The sequence below is a fragment of the Podarcis tiliguerta genome, assembly GCF_965153285.1.
Source record: "Podarcis tiliguerta genome assembly, chromosome: 8".
Classification (NCBI taxonomy): Eukaryota; Metazoa; Chordata; class Lepidosauria; order Squamata; family Lacertidae; genus Podarcis; species Podarcis tiliguerta.
In genome coordinates this window covers 16,384,404-16,406,671 of record NC_139541.1, presented here as the reverse complement: position 1 = coordinate 16,406,671, position 22,268 = coordinate 16,384,404, and the positions used below count along the sequence as shown (strand labels likewise).

The 22,268-nt window shown below is 45.1% G+C and overlaps 1 protein-coding gene across 4 annotated transcripts in view; it reads right to left on the bottom strand.

The window, feature by feature from the left end:
• Positions 1-22,268, bottom strand: part of SAMD11 (sterile alpha motif domain containing 11) — a 317,376-nt gene that overhangs the window by 251,072 nt on the left and 44,036 nt on the right. For all 4 annotated transcript variants that reach the window (XM_083453809.1, XM_083453803.1, XM_083453810.1 and 1 more), the window contains exon 2: positions 9,047-9,136. The gene's annotated coding sequence lies outside the window, so the exon portion shown is untranslated. The remainder of the gene's footprint in view (positions 1-9,046; positions 9,137-22,268) is intronic.

Genomic DNA, 22,268 nt, shown 5'->3' with positions numbered 1-22,268 from the left:
GAGCTGCTGCCAGTAAGTGTGTGCCTTACTGAGCAAGTTGGACCAATGATGTGATTCCATGCAAGGCAGCTTTTTATATTCCTATGCCTTAAGGGAAAGGCAATAACTCAGTAGGAAAACATCTGTCTAGCATGTGGAAGCTCCCAGGTTGAATCCCCAGCATCTCCAGGTAGGGCTTGGAGATACTCCTACCTGAAACCTTGGAGAGCTACTGCCAGTTAACCCCTCCAAGCGAGTTCCAAAATGTCCCCTTAAAAAGTTTCTTTCCCAAGTTTCTCTCATTCCCCAGAATAGGAAAAGACCACACATTTGGTCAATTAAAAATGGTTTACTTACAAACACTTCAAAGGTCAGATTAATGTGCTTCAGAAAGCTGCACAGGCAGTAAAACTTGGCTTAGTTACAAACTGGTGAATGTTCCTAAATATTGGAATAGGAACTCAAGAGTGGCTTGTGAGATCTATGGGGTTTTGCTGGAGCAACCAACTCAAACCTCTTCAAAAGATGAGCTTTTTGGATAGACTGGGGAAGAACAAAGGCTTGATTACCTAGTACCTCCCAAGGTAAGAGGAAGTGGACATAGCTAAGCTTGGCATGACATCTTACTCTATGGTATTAACCCCTTATTGTATTAATTAGACTTAAGCATGTTGCTTATATGAGGCTAGTTATCCCAAAATCTTAAGGGAGAAGGTTATAGTTCAGTGGTAGAACATCTGCTTTGTATGTAAAAGGTCCCAGGTTCAATATCTGGGTTTAACCAAGTTTGGGTTTAACCAGAATGTTGTTGAACCAACATTCCAAACTTGTTCCATCTTCACATGGAGCAATCCATCCTGAACTCTGACCTTGCCATAAATCTAGTAATTGGCCAAAGCGCTGTTTCAACTGGGATCATTCTTTAAAGAACAACACCATAGAGGAGAAAAACTGAGCACACAGATTTGCTGGTCCATACAGTCAGCAAAGCAGAACATTTTCAACCCTGCTGGATTAAACAAGGGTCCATCTAGCACCTCCTCTCTACCAGTAGCTAAGCAGTGGAAGAGGACTCTACCTCAGTGGTAGGGCATGTGCTTTGCACATAGAAAGTCCCTGGTACCTCCAGGTAAGGCTGGGAAAGAACCCTGCCTGAAACTCTGGAGAACTGTTGGTAGTCAGTATAGACAATGCTGAGTTTGATAGACCAACGATCTACCAGATGCCCTGACAATATGGCATGTGTTCAGAATTTGTCTGTTTTCATAGGAAATTACAGACGCTTGTGTATTTGCAACACGTATCTTACTCCAAGCATCAGGATTCATGAGACTCTGCATGCTGTAGAAACCATTCATTCCCTTAGCAATGAACAGCCTTTCATGTGCTGGCTTCTGAGGTGACTTGTGTTAGTAAACTGACCATAAGTTTCCTACTTAAAAAAGAATTAAGGATATTTAATGGTACTCTATATTTAAACTCACAGTAGAGCTGGTTCTGCCCTCAGAAGAACTCTTCCAACATTCTGTAGAATTCATTATCTGGATGAACAGGTTAGGGGTGAAGGGAAACAATGTGCTATACATGTGTGTGCATGGGCACATATGCGCACAAACTTCAGCATGGGTCCACACACACACAAATTTAATGCAATCACCACCATGCATCCTGTCTAGTCATTTTCTGCTGACAGCTGATTTTGATTTCCAACCAAGTAACAACTCACAGAAAACACACCTCAGGCCACAGGAAAGGGCAATCTAGTAACGGCAATTGACCTTGATCAAGTCTAGCTCAGGAACTTCCCCAGATGCCCTAATCGGGTCAAACCTAGGTGCTCAGGTGCACAAAGACTTAAGCATTTGTGTGCAGTTTTGGGCTGTTCATAGACAACTGTTTAAGAAGAGCGTTTCCCACCGCAAAACCAGTGACATCTGCACAATGGCCAAACAATTTATCTAAATATACAAAACACATTTCCTAGATTCAGGGAATTGGAATTCGGCAACCCTACTCTGGAGAAAACTTTTAGAATTCTAGTGTTGTTGTTGTTTTTAAAAAGGTCCCTCCAACTTAAAAGAGCCTCCTTCATGAGCAGAGTCCACTGAGGCAGGCCAACGGCCCTTCTAGGCCAGACATCCTGCTCTCACAAGAACAGTCTCCCCTCTTGCAGTTTCCAGCAACTGGTATTTGGAAGCATTAGCGCCTCCTATTCCCCTCCCATAGATACAATTCCCAGAATGGTTTAATAATCCATCCCTCCTCCCAGGGAACTCTGGGAATTGTAGTTCCGTGAAGGGAACAGAGACCTCCTAACAACTCTCAGCACCTTTCATAAACTACAGTTCCCAGGATTCTTTGGGGGAAGCCATGACTGTTTTAAAATGGTATTATAGTGTTTTAAAAATCTGGTGTGGATGTGGCTTATGTGTCTTACTGCTGGCCACAATCATGCCAGGTTTATCAAGAAGCTCTACTCGACCCACCTGAGTCCTGGCTGCCAGAGGTAGGTGGGGTGGGATCTGAGGCCGAGGGGAAGAGCTGGCCTGTTTGTTTGTCTGTTTGCCTCTTTATTTCCCACACTTCCATTTTATTGCTCACAGCCACGCTTGGGCACGTTTTAATTAGCTTATTACTTTTTATCTGAGAAGACACGAGCCGGGGAATAGAAAACGGCTCCCAAAAAACGTCAGCAGCTTCCCTACATCTCTAGTGATTAAACTCCGCACTGCTCCAGCGCGGCAAAATTTTATCGCAGCGTTATTTCCTTTAGAGTCATAGTTGCCATAGTTGACTTGATTAATTCTCCATGCGCTGGCCAGCCTTCCTTCCCTCTCTCCCTCCCTCCCTCCTGTTCTTGAATATTCAGAGGAGATGCTCATTAAGTAAGCCACTATCGCTTACTACAGGAGTGGCGGGAACCCCTTTCAGCCCAATAGTCACATCCCATCATGGACAGACTTCTGGGGACCACATGCCAGTGGTGGGCAAGGCCAGAGGCAAAAGTAGGCAGAGCAATGGATGCAGCTCTTATTTTTGTATAGTGTTGTTGTTGTTGTTTAGTCGTTTAGTCATGTGACCCCATGGACCAGAGCACTCTTCGTGACCCCATGGACCAGAGCACTCTTCGTGACCCCATGGACCAGAGCACGCCAGGCACTTCTGTCTTCCACTGCCTCCCGCAGTTTGGTCAAACTCATGCTGGTAGCTTCGAGAACACTATCCAACCATCTCGTCCTCTGTCGTCCCCTTCCCCTTGTGCCCTCCATCTTTCCCAACATCAGGGTCTTTTCCAGGGAGTCTTCTCTTCTCGTGAGGTGGCCAAAGTATTGGAGCCTCAGCTTCACAATCTGTCCTTCCAGTGAGCACTCAGGGCTGATTTCCTTCAAAATGGATAGGTTTGTTCTCCTTGCAGTCCATGGGACTCTCAAGAGTCCCCTACAGCATGGTAGGCTACATTTTAATCCCACAACCCCCTGAGGTCTATACCCCCCCCCTCTCTCTCTCTCTCTCTCTCTCTCCCCCCCCCCCCACCATCTTCCATCCAGGCAGGCAAAAGTTATAATCACAGTTGAAGGACACATTCCAGTCAGGCAATAACACTCAAGGAAGGGCATGAACAGTGTTAATGAGGACCTGAATAAAGTATTGAGGGCCACAAAGAGAGGCTTGAAGGGCCACATTCTGTCATCCCCTGATTTGAGATCCTAGTATCATTTTACTGGGCAGAGGAATCAGGATGCCTGTCCACACAGGTCAACTCTTGTCTGACTTTCCAGGGTTTTGTGGGCCTTTTATGAACCTCCTCACCATCACCTTCGGACTGGGAAGTGAACATAGAAAACTGCTTTCTACCATGTCCATCATTTAGCCCAGCATACTTTACTCCCAGGATAGTTGTCGTGGTACTGTCTGAAGGATTTGAATTACAACTCCCCAGTAGAGTCCTTCTTTTTAATATTTTTGTATTTCAGCTACAATCAAAGGTAGTTGAGAGAAACAACACAGCTCTGTTTGAACTTTGTAGGTGATACATAAGCTCAATTTTTCAAGGTCCCCCACGTCAGACTTTGATCCAGGGGTGAGCCCATCTGCAACTCCCTTCATTTGGGATCACTGCCATGTGCACAGGCCGCTCAAAGGGAAGAGAGAGATGGATTTAATTAGGCCATTGTCTTCTGCAAAAAAAAAAAAAACCCTTCCACTCCTACCACCCCCATTCTTAAGGATTAACCCATATCTGCTCAAGTGTGCATGTTTGTTTGCTCTCAAAGAGCAAAAGGAAAAAATGTGAACAGTTAACAGGCAGGATGGTGGAGGTGGTTAAAGATGCATCCCAGCTGCTGCGTTCAAATTTTAACCTGCCTACTCAGTGTAGGTGGGGGAAACAGTGAGGCTTATAGGTCAATTTCTGCCCCTCTGTCAGGGATCTAGAGGCTAATCCAGGGGAGGTAATGATCATCCGTACCAAGGGATGATGTTGATAGACTAACAAGGAGTGGAATAGGCCAGGGGGTAAAGTGATTAGAATGCCAGACTAAGACCTGGGAAACCAGGGTTCAAATCCCTGCCCAGACATAAATAGGAGTGAACAAATCTGTCCCTTTCAGTTTCACATTTTTCCAGTCTTGAGTGCAGTTCTTCAAGTCCTTGTGAAAATTCAGCAGCATTTTAGTGCAAATTTCTTTTGCAAAGCAGTGTTCCCTAACGTAATGCACACACAGCAAAAACAGATTGCTAAGCCAAACTCTAGAGAACCCTGGCAAACAGAAAGTCCTGTTCACACTGCCTTTACCATGTGAAAACAATTCCATCTATGTATGTATGTATGTATGTATGTATGTATGTGGGTGTGGGTGTGTGTATAGAGGGGGGGGGGGGAAGATTGTTAGATTTGCTTTAATTCCATGTTTAAAGATGGTGGTGATTAGAGGACTGAGCACCTTACTGAAGCCCTTAGAGTGCAAGCAGTCTCTTTGGGGTGTGGAAATAAGACCAGCAAAGCTCTTCCTGTGTCCTGTTGTTCCAACAAGCATGCAACAGCTCCCAGAGCGTCACTCTTGGAAGAGGAAAGGGGGCAGCTGCTTTGGCTACAAGGCAGACACCGTCTTCACGGGGATTAAGAGCTTTTTGCTCTACACGGTGTGCCATAATCCAGGCTGGCAGGACGCAGTCCCGATTAGTTATGCAGGAGCAGTTGTTCAAGGAGAGACTGGGGGCCAATGAAATAACAAATATCTAAGAAATTTGTGGCTTGTGAGGACCGTCCATTGCATTAGGAGGATACAGGCATTCTGAGAGCCACTTTTAGCTTACAGGGGTGAGAGCATACCTGAGCATGTATAGAATTATGCATGACATGGAGAAAGCGGATAGAGAAAAGAGTTTCTCCCTGTCTCATAATACTAGAAGTTGGGGACATCCAGTGAAGCCAATGTGGGAGGGTTCAGGACAGACAGAAGAAAGTACTTTGCCACACAACTTGTGAAATTCACACTCGTGACAGCCACCAGCTTGGATGGCTTTAAAAGAGAATTAGACCAATTCATGGAGAACAAGGGTATTGATAGCTACTAGCAATGATGCTCTTCCTCCACAGTCACAGGCAGAGCTGGATTAAACATTAAGCAAAATATGCACATGCTTAAAGGGCAATAAGGGAAAGCACGAGAGAAATTTTCTGTTGCTGGATTTTTAACATTGATGGTCACGAACTGCTCAGCTGAGCGTTCATTTTCTCAGTTGAAGTATATTAGAAATCCCAAGAGAGCAACTATGCAACAAGGCAGGCTGGATGCCTTATCTCTGCTATGTACAGAAGCAGAAGTGTTACATGAGATTAGTTCTGAGGATCTTATCAAAGACTTTGCAATTAGAAAAAGTAGGATACGATTTTTTCAAATATAAATGGAGTGGAAGTATACAAAAATAAACATTATTTTCCATCTTACTGTAGATTTCGCTTCATTTCGAAAAAATACAATTGAATTTTATGGTTTATTATTGTTTACCTTCTGCTACACCCACCCACCCCAAAATCTTTTAAGTGTTTAGGGTCTCTAAAGGTCTTAATCCAGCCCTAGTCACAGACCACAATACTTTTGAATACCAGTTGCTGGAAACCAAAGGAAGGGAAAGTGTTCTTGTGTTCCTGGTTTTGGGCTTCCCAGATAGGGATCTGTTTGGCCACTGTGAGAACAGGATACTGAACTAGGTGGGCCATTGGCCTGACTCAGCAGGCTCTTCTCATATTCTGATGAGTGGTACAGTCCCTGCATGACATGCAGAAAGAGCCAGGTTCAATCCCTGGCATCTCCTGTGAAAAGGATCAGGCAGAAAGTAACAGGGAAGACCTGTCTTTGCCCAAGACCCTGGAGAGCCTCTGGCACTCAGAGAAGAGGATGTAATCAATTCCTTTTCCCATCATTTCCCCATTTCTTAAATCTTAAATTCAGTTCTCCACCATTGCCACTTCCCAACTGACATCCTGATAAAAATTTGATAGGTTTTAGCACAGATTTATCCTGATAGTTGCATTTTTTTGTATGTAATTCCCCTAACATTTACAATCTCCCCTGAAGAGAATGTGTTCCTTGCCCAAAAATGGTTTTTGAGTTTAGGTTAACAGCGAGAAAGGCGATTTAACAAAAAAATAAAAACAAGACTAGCAGATACATATCATATATGATGTGTCCTGCAATAAACATGCTATGAGTGAACTAGTTGTCCATGTGAATCATTTCCCTTGACTGCCAGGTTAGGGAGATGATAATTGTTCCCCACCCCCACCCCCCACTCATATGATGCATTTCTATGCACATCTCCTACTATTCACTTCTGTAAACATTGTTGGCTGGAGAAGCATGAATTTCGAAGTATGGCTGAGTTTCAGTTACTGCCTTTTTTAGGAGGTGGGGAGTGAGACTTAGGAACTTTCATGGCACAATGCAAACTGGATCGCAGTTCCCCCCACATCCCTATTCCCCATCAGTTCCTTGATTGGAGGTCCCCTGGAAACCTTATGTATGCCGCCTTGAGCCCTACCACTGGGGATTGGCAGAAGATATGGACATCATAAATCAAATCAATGCTTAATAATAATAATTTTGCCTCTTCAGCTCTCCTGGACCACTCTCTTTGATTAGCGAAGAAATACGATTCAAGCTGCTTCAATTATTTATGTCCAATTTGGTTAATTCCCCCAAGCACACTCTCCTGACGCAAAACGAAGCAAGGCAGATTTTTAAAAAGCAAAAGTAGGAAGCAGATGTCAAGGCATGTTTGCTTCCCACCCCTCCTCCACCTCCAATAAGTGTGCTTCTTTTTCCACACCTTTCTCCCCTCATTTTTCTACTGCAGCCAAAATCCAACAGATTGGGGAAAATCTAAATGTGACCATAGTAGGTTTTGTTGCTACATCAGCCATTGACAACCTGGTACCTTCCAGATGATGGGGGCGGCAATTGTCATCAGCTTCCGCCCACATGTTTGGAGTTCAAAATGGCGGCCATGTTGGCTGAAGTTGATGAGAGCTGTACAGTGGTACTTCAGGTTACATACGCTTCAGGTTACAGACTCCGCTAACCCAGAAATAGTGCTTCAGGTTAAGAACTTTGCTTCAGGATGAGAACAGAAATCGTGTTCCGGCGGTGCGGCAGCAGCGGGTGGCCCCATTAGCTAAAGTGGTGCTTCAGGTTAAGAACAGTTTCAGGTTAAGTACGGACCTCTGGAACGAATTAAGTACTTAACCCGAGGTACCACTGTAGTCCAAAACATGACCACACTGTCCGGAGGTGAAAGCAGCTGTGGTCTAAAATAACTGAAGGGCACCATGTTGGCAAAGGACGTGTTAAGCTTTAATCCAGAAGCAAGCCAAGCAGAAATGCTAAATGCCTGGACTGAAGAGGTTGAGGGAAGCAAGGCAGGAGGCTGCAATGCCGGAACAAATGCAGCCAGAGGCAAAAGACACAACTGCCAGTCTCATGTAATGAACCATCTCTCCCACTTGGCTGCATCAGGCCTGGCAGTGTTGTCAACTCCCCGAAGCGCCGCCAAACCCGGCAGCCAGGTCCCCCTCCCCGACCCCCCAGCCTCTCTGTCTGCTTCCCTGAAGGTGTGGGAGTTGGAAAGGTTGGCAGTGATAAATTGATTTCCCATGACAAAAAAACTGAGGCTGGCTGGCAACGGGGAGAGAGATGGATTTTACCTCCCCCACCTCTGCTGCTGTTTCTGCCTCCAAACAAAAACTAAAATCTGACCTGTTCCCTGGCTTTGTGGCTTAGGGCCCTCGTATCTACGGGACCACCTCTCCTGGTATGCCCCGCAGAGGACTTTAAGGTCCATGAACAACCATAGTTTAGAGGTCCTGGGCCCTAAGGAAGTCAGACTATCATCCATCAGGGCCAGGGGCTTTTCAGTGATGGCTCCGACCTGGTGGAATGCTCTGTCCCATGAGACTAGGGCCCTTCAGGATTTAACCTCCTTCCATTGGGCCTGTAAGACAGAGCTATTCTCCCTGGCATTTAATTTGAATTCAGCCTGATCTTTTATTTTCCTTCCCTTCCCTTCCCTCCCCCTCCCCTTTTATGAAGATCACCTGCTCTGAGACCCCACAGCTAATTCTCCCCTGGCCTCCTTGTTGGCCCAAGTAGGACCAATTCAGCCAGCTAGCCCTGTGGATTATCTAATGCTTATTTCCCCTAAATTGATTTTTGAATTTTATTGTTACTCATGTTTTTATACTGTATTTTATGCTGCTTTTATAATTAAGTGTTTTAAATTTGTTGTTAGCCTCCCTGAGCCCGGTTTTTGAACCAGGAAGGGCGGGGTATAAATAAATAAAAAAAATTTTATTTTTATTATTATTATTAGATGTGTTTGGTACATGCCTCACAGGGGCAATCCAAAGTATTTTGCTACCTGAGACCACTGTTGGAGGCAGAATGTACAAGTTGCTTGTGGGCTTCCCATCCGGTTGGCCACTTTGGGACCAGGATCCTGGCTAGATGGGCCATTTGCCAGAACCAGTGTGGCTTGGGAATGCTAAGAGAAAGCATGCCCCTCTTACCTTTAGGCCCTGCCTGTGGGCTTTCCAGAGGAATCTGACTGGCCACCGCGAGAACAGGATGCTGGTGGTTTTCAGCAACGCCATATAAATCTGTATGGAAACCAATAAGAATTACCATTTAATAAACAGCAATGTCCCTATTATCCCTGCCCAATCACTGAGGTCTTCAGGCAAGTCACTGTTAGTGGTCCTCTATGGCTCAGATGCACAGCTCACATCCACCAGCAACCTTACGTTCAGCACTGTGAACTCCTTTCCAGTTGAGGTCAGACAGGCCCTCTCCCTGCTGAACTTCTGGTGCTTACTGAATACTATTTTGCTCCAGCAGGCATTTTAACTGAATTCTGATTTTGCAGTTTAAAATGTTTTTTATTTTTTGGATTTGGATTTGAAGAAGAGTTTGGATTTGATATCCCGCCTTTCACTCCCCTTCAGGAGTCTCAAAGCAGCTAACAATCTCCTTTCCCTTCCTCCCCCACAACAAACACTCTGTGAAGTGAGTGAGGCTGAGAGACCTCAAAGAAGTGTGACTGGCCCAAGGTCACCCAGCAGCTGCATGTGGAGGAGCGGAGACGCGAACCCGGTTCCCCAGATTATGAGACTACCACTCTTAACCACTACACCACACTGGCTCTCATTACACTCAGTTCCCATTACACTCAGTTCTTTGTTCACTGTTTAGAGATGGCTGTAATAAAGCAGTATATAAATTGTTTAATTAAATAAATACAGTGATACCTCAGGTTACATACGCTTCAAGTTACATACGCTTCAGGTTACAGACTCCACTAACCCAGAAATAGTACCTCGGGTTAAGAACTTTGATTCAGGATGAGAACAGAAATCGTGCTCCGGCGGTGTGGCGGCAGCGGGAGACCCCATTAGCTAAAGTGGTGCTTCAGGTTAAGAACAGTTTCAGGTTAAGAACGGACCTCCGGAACGAATAAAGTACTTAACCTGAGGTACCACTGTATAATAATTGTCTAAGCAAACAACATCTATGCAAATCTTGAGGAAATGAATCAGAATGGATGCTCAATAAACAGATTGGCTGGAAGAGCCCATTGTAAACCTGACTGACGGCAAAACTTCTCTCTCTGTGTCCCCCACCTCACCCCCGTTAAATTGATATGAGCCACCATGGGAGACAATGATTTGTCTGAAAAGCAAGGTTTAAAAATGCATTTTCCAAAACAATACATGAATTGAAACACAGCTAACCTTCAAAACGTGCAGTTCTGCAAATGTGTACCTCAGGGGAAAGTGTGCACAATAGTGTACATAGTAGCAGTTATATACTTTTTAAAGCACATTCCTCCTTGTGTGGTTGTCCACAAGCAAATCAACTGCTGCCTAGCCACTATTCCTGTGCATTAGGGATGGGAAGAAATTTGGTACAGTTTGTATTTTAACAGCAACCTACCTAATTCACACCTCCTGATCCAGTATGTGAACCAAAGTGAAATTTGATTTATTCACATTATATTTGAGGAAATTACTTTGCACAAACCTCTATATTGGGAGAAATGTACTGATACGTTTTCAAGAAAACTTTTCCCACCTGCAAATTGATGCAGAAATGTAGAGAATGGCCTTAAGGCTGATGAAAACATGAGAAGTTGAGAGAAATCAACGTTGACAGATCTGTCAATTCCCTAGACAAGAGTGCCTCTCACCATGGGCAGAGTCCACTTCTAAGACTACTTTCTTTAAGTTGGGAAGGGCCATAGCTCAGTGGTACAGCATCTGCCTTGCATTCAAAAGGTCCCACATTCTATCTTGGGCATTGTTAGTTAAGGCTTGGAGAGTTCCCTGTCTGAGAGCCACTGCCAGTCAGTGTAGACAATATTGAGCTAGATGGACCAATGGTCTGACTGTGTAAGTCAGCTTCCTATGTTCCTACACTCTCATCTACCATGTAATCTCTAACTCAACTGCAAGAGGCGTAGTTGTGTTCAATCTTCTGCAGCAAAAAGAAGGAAGAGTCTTGTGCAGGGCCTGCCAGAGACCTTTTGGCACCTGAAGGAAGATGGGCTACCAATGCTCCCCTGCCACAGATCCAGGCCGCAGTGTGGTGGGAGGCCTGAGGCATGTTGCTTCAGGTCTCCTCATTGGTGCGCCATCCATGCTAGAGCAGGAAGCTAGCTTAGGGGCTGCAGGGGAGACCACATGGCACACCATTCTAGCCTCTTTTCCACCCTTCAGAATTTGCTGCCTGAGGCAGCTGCCTCACTCTGCCTTGTGGTAGGGCTGGCCCTGGTCTTCTGGCACCAGATTTATGGCACAACTGTGTGCACGCTCATTCAAAATTCAACCCCAGTCTGTGTAAACAATACTGAGCTAAATGGACCAATAATCTGACTCCATATAAAACAGCTTTCTATGTTCCTAATTACAGCTCCCAATCCTACAAAACTAGGATTATGGAGTGGGGTTAATTTCCAAATCAGAAGCTGTGGCTTCTATAAGCTCATAAAGAACCACCCTTCAGTTTTGTTCCACTGCCAACACCAGTTTCCAGCCAGCTGCTCTGAGTTCAACCTCCTCCGCAGGAGTCCTGGGGAACCCACTAAGCCAAACAAGAGGTTTCTTTGACTGCCACCTCTGCTTTTTGACAAACATGTTCCGTTCGGAGAATTCCCCCTTCTCCACCCTTTTCCTCCCACACCCGTACCATCTGGTTGTAGTTTGCACCATGACATGTTTCCTCTTGTGGTCCATTTGCTTTTCTTTCTTTCTTTCTTTCTTTCTTTCTTTCTTTCTTTCTTTCTTTCTTTCTTTACAAACCCCAGAAGCAAGGAGAAAAATTCCCTCTGGCTGCAACAGTATGTTTGCATAAATTCATTTATCTATTTCCTTTCTCCACCCTCAGACATCAAATTTATTTATCAGGCTGGCTTAGAGGTGGATGGGTGAGAAGGAAGAAGTTTGGGTTTTACTTTTCTGCCCCCCTAGAGACACTGGGGGGGGTTAATTATCAGATTCTCTCGGCATCTGTTCCAATTTAGGAGAGCTGTTGGAGCTGGGGGGGGAGGGGAGTCATCAAGTTTAGCAGCAAGAAAGGGGATTCCCGCCCCTGAGCATGTGGGTTATGGGATGCCAAATTCCTGCAAAAATGCTCAGATATGTGAAACCTCGTTTCCTACCCTACAGTATGTGGGGAAGGGCCATAGCTCAATGACAGAGCACCTGCTTGTCATGCAGATGTCCCCAGCAATTTTGGGCCCAGGAACACATTTGTAAATACAAGTACTCCTCCAAACAACTTGTCTGTTAAGCATTCATACTGATTTGCTTGTATAAAGCTTAAGCGAAGGTTAGACCAGAGCTTTCCAAACTTTTCATGTTGGTGACACACTTTTTAGACATGTATCGTTTCATGACACAGTACAGTGGTACCTTGGGTTAAGAACTTAATTCACTCTGGAGGTCCGTTCTTAACCTGAAACTGTTCTTAACCTGAGGTACCACTTTAGCTAATGGGGCCTCCCGCTGCCGCTGTGCTGCTGCCACCGCAAGATTTCTGTTCTCATTCTGAAGCAAAGTTCTTAACCTGAGGTACTATTTCTGGGTTAGTGAAGTTTGTAACCTGAAGCGTCTGTAACCCAAGGTACCACTGTAATTCAGTTTTAATAGCAAACCAGAGGTTAAACGAACCCCTTTCTAGCCCTGGGAAGAGAGCAGGGTGCATTCTTGTGACACACCTACACACTGCAGCCGACACACTAATGTGTCGTGACACACAGTTTGAAAGCTCTGGATTAGACCATGGCTAGACTTTATTGAACATTTGTTTCTAGGGTAGTAATACAACAATTAGCATCCATTCTGTGTTTGCTTACTGTGTGTTTCCACATCTTCCCATTAGGCCACATGTGGGGGAACCTTTGGCCCTCCAGATGTTGCTGGGTTATAACTTCCATCAGCCCCAGCAGGCATGGCAAGTGGCCAGGGATGATGGGATTTGTAGTTTAGCAACATCTGGAGGGCCAAATATTCTCCACACCTGTGCTAGTCATTCATTCCAAATGTTTCCCTGCACTTTTTTAACTGCACCAAGTCCTGATTCTTTTAAAAAGTGAATTGTACAGAGCCTTTTAATCTGCTTTAACTCCGCAAATCTAAAGCACAAGCATGTCCTTCTTGAATCCCTCCTGCGAAACAATGGCAATTTGGAGGCAAATAAACAGTTGTGGGCACCTCAAAACATCGTTTCTTCAGAAGAAAACCGCTCATGCTTACAAATGCCACCACCAAAAAAACAGGGGAAATACCTACCCTCCCCCAATTAAACTAAAACAGGCAACAAAACAGCAGGCAACTCTACTACACACACATATCAAACCATGTCAAAAAAAGACGATGCTGCCGGCTGCGGATGATGTGTTATAGTCAAAAACATCTGGAAGGCACCAGCTTGGGAAAGACAGATCTACAAACATTAGAAAGCAGAGCCATGGCAGAATTAGACATCAGCATGATGGAAGACTGGAAGGAGACAAGCCCAGAGAAGCAGATCATACAGAGACACAACAGGCAGCAGGTGATTTTGTGGTGATTCTTGCAGAGGCAGCAGGCAGCCTCCTTTGCAGGTTACACTGAGCTCAGAGGAAACTCTTAAGCATTTCAAATTATTTATTTCTCACAGTGCACTTCCATTCCTGGACATTGTTAAGGCTCCCTTTGCAAAAAGTGCAGGATAAATAGTAAGCCCCACTCTTTCGTGGAAGAAACAAGACGCCGCCACCAACCCCCCCCCCCTTTCTCCACCCCTCAAGGGAGGCTCGGCCTGCCTGCTTTGGGAAATGGGGAGAATCTTCACCTGGCAATTGGCTTTATTGTTTTTAATGAGCATTTTAAAACTTGCTCGTGGGGCTGGGCGGCTGTGGTCGCCTCGCTGGGTACACGCAGGCACGGCCATTAATCCTCTTTACTCCAGCCTTGATTTAATTTATCATTAGGTTCGGATGAGAAATTTTATCCTGCAACACAATTCAAGGTGATAGATGAGAGTGTGGAAGCAGGGGATCTCCCGGCCTTGGCAACCCTCCTACTTTTCTTCATGCCCCAGGCTGGGGAGTGGTTGAGTAAGTGGAATGTATGAGGGAGGGAGGGGGAAGCCCTGGCTGTTGTTGGGGAAAAAATCACTGACCTTGCAAAGGAAGGTCTTAAAGTTCAGAAGGTGCTGGGGTCAAATCTCCAGATAGGGCTGGGAATGTCCCCTGCCTGAAACCTGAGAGCGCTGCTGCCATTCAGAGATAGAGGGCAAAGCAGCTTCCCGTGTTCCTAATGCACAAGTCAGTTTCATCACCAGTAGCTTTTAATATTAGATCTGCAACGCAGGGAAAATGAAACCTCCACCGGAGCTGGTTGCACAAGCCCTGGCCCAACCTTATGTTTGATCTAATTTACTTCCCTTCTTCCCTTGGCCCCAAACTTTGACCCGAAAGCAATCCAAAGCATTTGGAAAGTGAAATGCAGGGCAGGGGGCTGGGAGAAAGTGCCACATAGCAAGTGGCTCTTTCTGTCTTCCGCACCTACACGCCCCCTTCCCCCACGTGCATTGCAAGGGCAGATTGGAGCAGTTGCTCCATTAACCCAGCATTGATCTCTCATCACACTTGGGAGGTAGCGATTAAAAACCTCCAGCCTTCCTTCCAAATTTGTATTTGAGGGAGGGGAATGGTGGTGGAGAAGATATTTTGGCAAAGCACAGAAGCCAGCAAGGAGGGGGAAATATGGAGGAGGGACCTGCCTATTTCAATTTCTCATTTTACCAACCATAAGTTCAATTATCCACATTTCTATTTCAGCTTACAATTCGAATTTTTTTTCTTGTGAAAATTCAACAGCATCTTACATAAAAACACAAGAAAAGCCTTCTGGAACAGGCCCATATTTATTCCAGCTACAAAATCCAGGTAAACTGGGGGTGCATAATTTTAGGGTTCCAGCCAAGAACACTTTCCCAGGCAACCTTTTTAAAGAAGCCTTCACATTCATTGCATTTCAAGTGCTGCCAAAATACCCAGAAGTTTGTAAACTAAGCATGGATTAGACAGGCTGGTTCTTTATTCACACTCCTAATCTGATTGTTTGTAACAATTCATTACAGATAGGGACGCTTAAAGCCTTGTTTAGCAACGCACGTGCCCTGTGGAAGTGTCTCAAGGGAGGCCCATTTGCTTTTCTTCCCAAGGTCAAACAGGAAGGCAGGCAGAGAGCATGGACTAGTGAATCCTTAGAAACAAGTTCTCCCATATGTGGCAAGTCTAGTTATCTCCATACAGCACCAGGTAGGGGTGGTCACATGGTAGAACGTTCCTCAGTACCAAAAAACTTGCAAGTCAGGGAGAAGGGTAGGGGAGAGCCATTCATTCATTCATTCATTCATTCATCCATTCATTCATTTTTCCACACTTTCCCCATCACTGGATTTAGGGTGGTGCAGGCTGTCTCCACCCCCCCCCCCCCGGCACTGAGCCAAGGTGGCGCATTATAAGAATAATAATATTGAGAAGATCAATAAAAAAGCAACCGTACCCAAGGGAATTAGTGTGAAAATAAGATTTTGGGGGGGGGATGGGGGGCAGACGGGCAATTAAATTTCATCCTCGGTCAGGGCACCATATTACCAAAGTCCACCTCTGCTTCCCCTCAGAGGTCCTCAGTGTTTCCAAAGCATAGATAATTTATTTTGTGCAGAGGAACATCTCATCATGTTGCCTTCTCTTTATGGGGTTACAGTCCCTCTGAAGGAGTAGGCAGGTAGCTCAGGGGTAATTCTGAATCACTCACTGTTGCTTGAGGCGAGGTGGCCTTGGTGGCAAAGGGTTGGCTTTGAAGATGGTTTTGGAAACTGCAGCAGGTGCAGAATTTGGGAGCCCAGTTGCTTACTGGGACAAGACAGTCTGATAACACAACACCAATCCTGCCTCAACTGCCCTCAATGGCAATGGCTACCAGATAGTTCCCAGGCTCAATTCACAGTGGTGGTACAGGCATACCTCAGAGATATTGTGGGTTTTGTTCCAGACCTCTGCAGTACAGCAAAATTCACAATAAAGTGGGTCAATTATTTTTTTTTTTGTTTCCCAGTGCATATAAAAGTTATGTTTACACTATACTGTAGTCTATTAAGCCAAGACCCCCTGGCTGTAGGGGCAGGAGGTAAAAAAACTTTTGCTCTAGTCCTAGCCTGTTCCACACCCATGGCCAGATGAGGGGCAGTGGCAACATCAGGGTTCCTTCCCTTGGAAGCAGGTGGGCTGCTGCAGCTGCAGCTGACTCCTCATAAGGGGCAATATCTGCAAAGTGCAATAAAGCAAAGTTCAATAAACTCAGGTATGCCTGTATTGCTGTATGACAGCATCTTAAAAAGCAGAGACATCACCTTGCCAACAAAGGTCCGTATAGTTAAAGCTATGGTTTTCCCAGTAGTGATGTATGGAAGTGAGAGCTGGACCATAAAGAAGGCTGATCGCCAAAGAACTGATGCTTTTGAATTATGGTGCTGGAGGAGACTCTTGAGAGTCCCATGGACTGCAAGAAGATCAAACCGATCCATTCTGAAGGAAATCAGCCCTGAGTGCTCACTGGAAGGACAGATCCTGAAGCTGAGGCTCCAATACTTTGGTCACCTCCTGAGAAGAGAAGACTCCCTGGAAAAGACCCTCATGTTAGGAAAGATGAAGGGTACAAGGAGAAGGGGATAACAGAGGATGAGATGGTTGGGCACTGTTCTCGAAGCAACGAACATGAGTTTGACCAAGCTGCGGGAGGCAGTGGAAGACAGGAGTGCCTGGCATGCTCTGGTCCATGGGGTCATGAAGAGTTGGACACGACTAAATGACTAAGCAACAATGCCTGTATTCACCTATTTATCCTTATTCAGTTCAGGACCTCAAGGACCGCCTCTGCCCATATGAACCAACCCAGACCCTGCAACCATCAGTTCAAAAGCACTTTTTTGATTATTTGATTCATTCTTACATTTCTATTTTACCTTTCCTTCGAAGAGTTTTATGTGGCTTATATGGTGCCCCATTCCTCTCCTTAGTTCATGCTTGCAACAACCCTGTGAGGTAGGCTAGCCTGTAAAGCAGTTACTAGCCCAAGGTTACCCAAAGAGCTTTCCACTGCGAAAGTATCCTCTTTCCACCTGCTCCTCCACTGCAGCAGAAAATAAAACATTGTGCCTTGGGCAGAGGCTAATAAATCAATACTTCCAGGCCATGTATGACACAAGTCAAATAGTCTCACAGTCTATTAGCACAACACACATAGAGGGGAAGGACATATCCAGGATCTTTATAACTAAGCAACTTTTGAAATAAAGGCTACCTCTGTTGTTAGCTGCAGGTTGCTATGAGACTTTCAAGGAACATCATGCAAGGACAGCAAGCAACCACCTAAGGATACATCGTTTTCTGTTCTGCTCTGTATTCGTCACATGCAGCACTGTTTCCATTCTGCTGCAGTTCATCTTCTGCCAAAACCTATGCTCTTTCTCTTGTTGTCACAAAATTATGTCCCTTGTGCAATTTACATAATTATTCATGCAAATTAAACTGTTATTCCATAATTAATTTCAGTGCAAAGGAAACACAGTGCAAATGTGTGCGAGAAATATAATCAATTACATATCATTTGCGGATTGAAAGCAACAACAACAGGGAATATTGGTTTGCTAGATTGCTTTGTTCCAACATAGTATGAATTCACAAATACAATTTCTGCTCCCATTTCCACTGGAATTCTTCCAGATGTTGTTGCTACTCCAATTTCCATCATCCTTGACGACTGGCCATGCTGGCTGGGAGTGATGGGAACTGGAATCCAGCAACAGCTAGAGGGCTACAGATTTCTTATTCCTGCATTAAAAGGAGGCAGAGTTGTGATGGAGGTAGCTGGGGTCAGTAAAGGCAAGGGATGGTCTAATTGAGGGGTGGGGAACCTGTGCGATCCAAGAAGGCGGTTCTTTTGTTTTTTTGCCCATAACATAACACTAATCCTACATGCCCTGTTAAACAAGGAGGTGGTGCAGTGAGAATCAGATAAAACAACTAGATTTGGCCTGAGTGCTCCACAACACCATATTAGAGGCACAGATGGTTTAGACAGCAAATAAAAATGAGAATAATTTTGAAATTGGCAGAGACAGCATCCCTACCCAATGTGGTTTATGCATATTTCTTTAGTAGTCAAAGATGTAAGGATGGAGGGAAAGGATGGAAATCCGCCCCCCCAAAAATCTACATTTTTAAACGGTTGTATTGAATGAAATCGTATGCAGAACAAACCCAGTGAACTTAATGGATCTAAGTCATCTTCATTACTTTAAACTGACTCGGAAACTTCAATTGGTCCAAAATGCAGCAGCCAGATTACTAGCTGGGGTTCCATTTAGATCTCACGTAAGCCTTGTTTTAAAACAGCTGCACTGGTTGCCAATTCGTTTCCAGGCCCAATCAAAGAGGCTAATGTTAGTGTTTAAAGCCCTAAACAACTCAGCCCCAAATACTTGAAAAACCACCTCCTTCCCTACAGACTCCCCTGGATGCTAAGGTCAGCAAAGGGGAGCCTCTTGACTGTTCCACCACCCTAAAAAGCTGATGAGGGTGGCAGCCCGGGAGAGCACTTCTTTGTGGCAGCCCGTAAGTTGTGGAACTCCCTCCCCAAAGAGTTGCGCCTGGCACCCCATTGTACAGTTTCCAGTGGAGAATTAAGATGTACCTAGAATCATAGAATCATAGAATCATAGAGTTGGAAGAGACCACAAGGGCCATCGAGTCCAACCCCCTGCCAAGCAGGACCTCTTCACCCTGACTTTTGACACAAGAGATGTATATTCTTAGGACCCACCTTATTTCTGTGATTGTAAGATGTTTTAAACCATTTTTCATATTGTGCTTGAATTGCTGTAACCTGCCCTGGGAGCTTAGGATGAAGGGCGCGTAAATCATCACGACCACCATCTGAGCACAACTAGCATTGAATACAAAGCCACTTCCGACCTCGGGAGGAGGTGGTGTTGTGGGCTCCTGCTCCCAGCCCCGCGCAATCTGGGGAATCCTCTGCCGCGTCATCCCCCTGGCCAGCCAATTGGCTGGCTTGGGGGGTGTGGCTTGCCGCATTTAAGGCAAGCGTGGCAGAGGAGCTTCCTCTTTGCTGCAGATCAGCTGGGGAAATTCCCACCCGCCCACCCACCCTCTAGGTTTCTCTTATGACCTTGCTATGGACTTTGGTTGATCGCCGTTAAGGGGCCTCTTAGGAATTTTTCCACTTGGCAAATTGGCACCAGCCATTTGGTTTTTTCACCTACAAAGTGAAAATCGTCACAACTTTCCTGGTTTGGCGGTTAGGCATTGGTCGGGGTATTGTTATGTAGATGATTGGGGGGGGAGCACCATCACCTCCCCCGGTTATTTAAGGGTAGTCCACTAAAGGACTCCAGGGGGCGTGGCCCCATCCGAAGCCTATGGAGGCCAGGACCCAAGGCACGCCCCCGAGTGGTGACCCCAGGGGAGTGCCTAGTTGATGTGCATCAGCAGGGCTCCCCCTGCTGGTGTTAACCCTTCCCAGCCTTCAGCCAGATAGTGGCTCAGATTAGGACCAATGCCTAAGCCAATACTGCTCATCACCTGTAATCCATAAAGTTGTGGCCAATTTTAGCCCATTAACTGTAATATTGGTGTCACATGTCTTTATTTCCACTGGGGGGAGGCGGGAACTCACCACGCAATCCATAGCCTTTTTCTCTTCAGTCATCAATCCCATAGGCTCTGTGCGCGATGCTGGGCACAACTTTTATGGGCTTTGAACACACTGGAGATTCAAGGTTGCTTCCAAATTAGCCCCCTTTTAGCACTTCAGGGACGTTTTCTGTTCAGTCAGCTGGCAGCAGAACTAAAACCACAGTTCCAAATGGCGCTTGATATATTATTACGATTTTATTAATTGCCTTCTGCACAGGAAGGAGAAAGGGATAACCTTCTCTGCTTGAGACCCTGGAAAGTGACTGTCAGTCAGAGTTGATAATGCTGGTCAACATGAGCAAAGAGGCTGATTTTTTTAAAAGCAGCTTTCTTGGGGAACCCAAGCTCAGTGCTTTGCATGCAAAAGGTCCCAGATTCAATCCCCAGCATCTCTAGCTAGGACTAGGAGAGAGCTTTGTCTGAAACACTGGAGAGTCACTGCCAGTCAGTCTGGGCAATACTGGGACAGATGGACCAATGGTTGAATTGGTATAAAGTAGCTTCCTATGTTCCCATGTATTAAGAAAAGCGTTGTGTGCTTTGCACACAGAATATTCCAGGTTCAACCCCCAGTATCTTCAGGTAGTGCTGGGAGTGACTCCCTGTCTTAACCCCTGGAGAGCCAGTGTCACCAATACTTTATTTACAGTACTTTTTTCACTAACTCCTAGGCTAGCTCAAGGCAAAGACACGCATGTTAGCTAAGTCACTCAAATAATTCAGATTAGATTCCAGAGAAAAAATAAGTCGTGACAACACTGTGCTGAACAAACACCAAGGGAAAAAAGCAGTGTATAACTTGAGGAGAAAGAAACAGGTGTGTTTTGACAGGCCTTGTACATAGCAGAAAAAACATTCAACCAAACATACAGAGGAAAACTCCCGCAGTACTGCACAGCCAGTCAGAGACTTCCACACATAGTTTTTACTTGTTGGCGTGTGACTAACAAGTAAAACTTGGAAATATAGGTTGTAAAACCATAAAATGTGCCCTTTAAAGTGAGTTCCAAAGTTTCCTTAGTAGAGAAAAAGAACACACATTTGCTAAGTTAAAAATGGTTTACATACAAACTCTCCAAAAGTCAAATTCATGTGCTTTTCCATACAGTGTTCATTCAGAAAAGTTGCATAGGCATTAAAACTTGTCTTAGTTCCTAAATTACTAAGATAGGAACTCAAGAGTGGCTTGTAAGAGCTATGGAGTCTGAGCTTGGAGCAACCAGCTCAGGACTCCTCACACATTGAGCTTCTCAGGTAGACTAAGCGGAACAAGTCTTGATTACCTAGTCCCTCCCAAGGTGAGCTAAGACTGGCAGGACAGCTTACTTATGGTCTTAACCCCTTCATGCATTAATTAGACCTAAGCATGTTGGTTATATGTGACCAGCTATCCCACACTTCCAACACCCAGCATCTGGGAAGAAAAAGGTACAATTCCAGACTTGGAAATCTAGAAGCGCTGCTGAACCTTAGGGTTTTGGTGAAGGAAGGGGAGGAGACACATACGAAAAGATTTCAGTGTATTTGAAGGAAGCCTGCACAATTATACACTGAGGGGTGAAGTGAAGAGAGTTTATTCAATTTGTCCCCTTCTCTAGGGAGACTGTTATTTTGAAGGACTTTCTGGGGTAGGGAGGCATAGTGGAGCCTTTAGAGACACTGAAATCTTAAAGGGAGGTTGTTATGAAAGACCAACTCAGGGAGAACTCAGCCTCCATAAATCATTGGGGCAAAATGAGATTCATCTGCAGGTTGCAGAGTAAAATAAAAACCTCCCAGGCATGGAAGTTCAGCCAAGATGACAGACCCGCACAGCAACTATTTCTTGAGAAGTGGATTGTCAATTACATGACCAGCACCCCAGTTTCTGCGATATAATATGAGGGAAAAATGAGTGGGGAGTTGAGCTGCGAGGAGTGCTCTGGCAGGAGAGAGGCTGACTTTGATTCCAAGGAAACAGACATAAATTTCTGGTGAAGAACAGAATGGTCAGCACAATTTCTTCTGCTACTGTCCAGTGTGGAAGACTTTGAAAAGATCCTTCCATGGGTAGGACTTTTGATTTCAGTAATACTCATTCCCCTGGTCAAACCAGGGAACGTGAAACCTGGAAAGGTGTTGGCACATTCAGGGCTGAGCATCAAAGCATTAAGCAAATCTGGGAGGAGCCTGCCCAGAAATTTATTGTGGCTGTGCTGCAACTCCCTTCAATCCATTATTATTATTATTAAAATTTGCATACTGCCTGTAAACTGAACATCACAAGGTAGTTCACAAACAAAAACATATAAAATGAGAATACAAAATATATAATAACGCCCCCATGGGCCCCTTCCCACAAACACAATTAAAAGTCCGTAGATGGTTTAATCAGCCCAAGGCTCATTAACATAACAACCAACAAAACAATACCCCCCCACAATTTAAGAGGCCAAAGATAGTTTCATCAGCCAAATCCCTGGGTG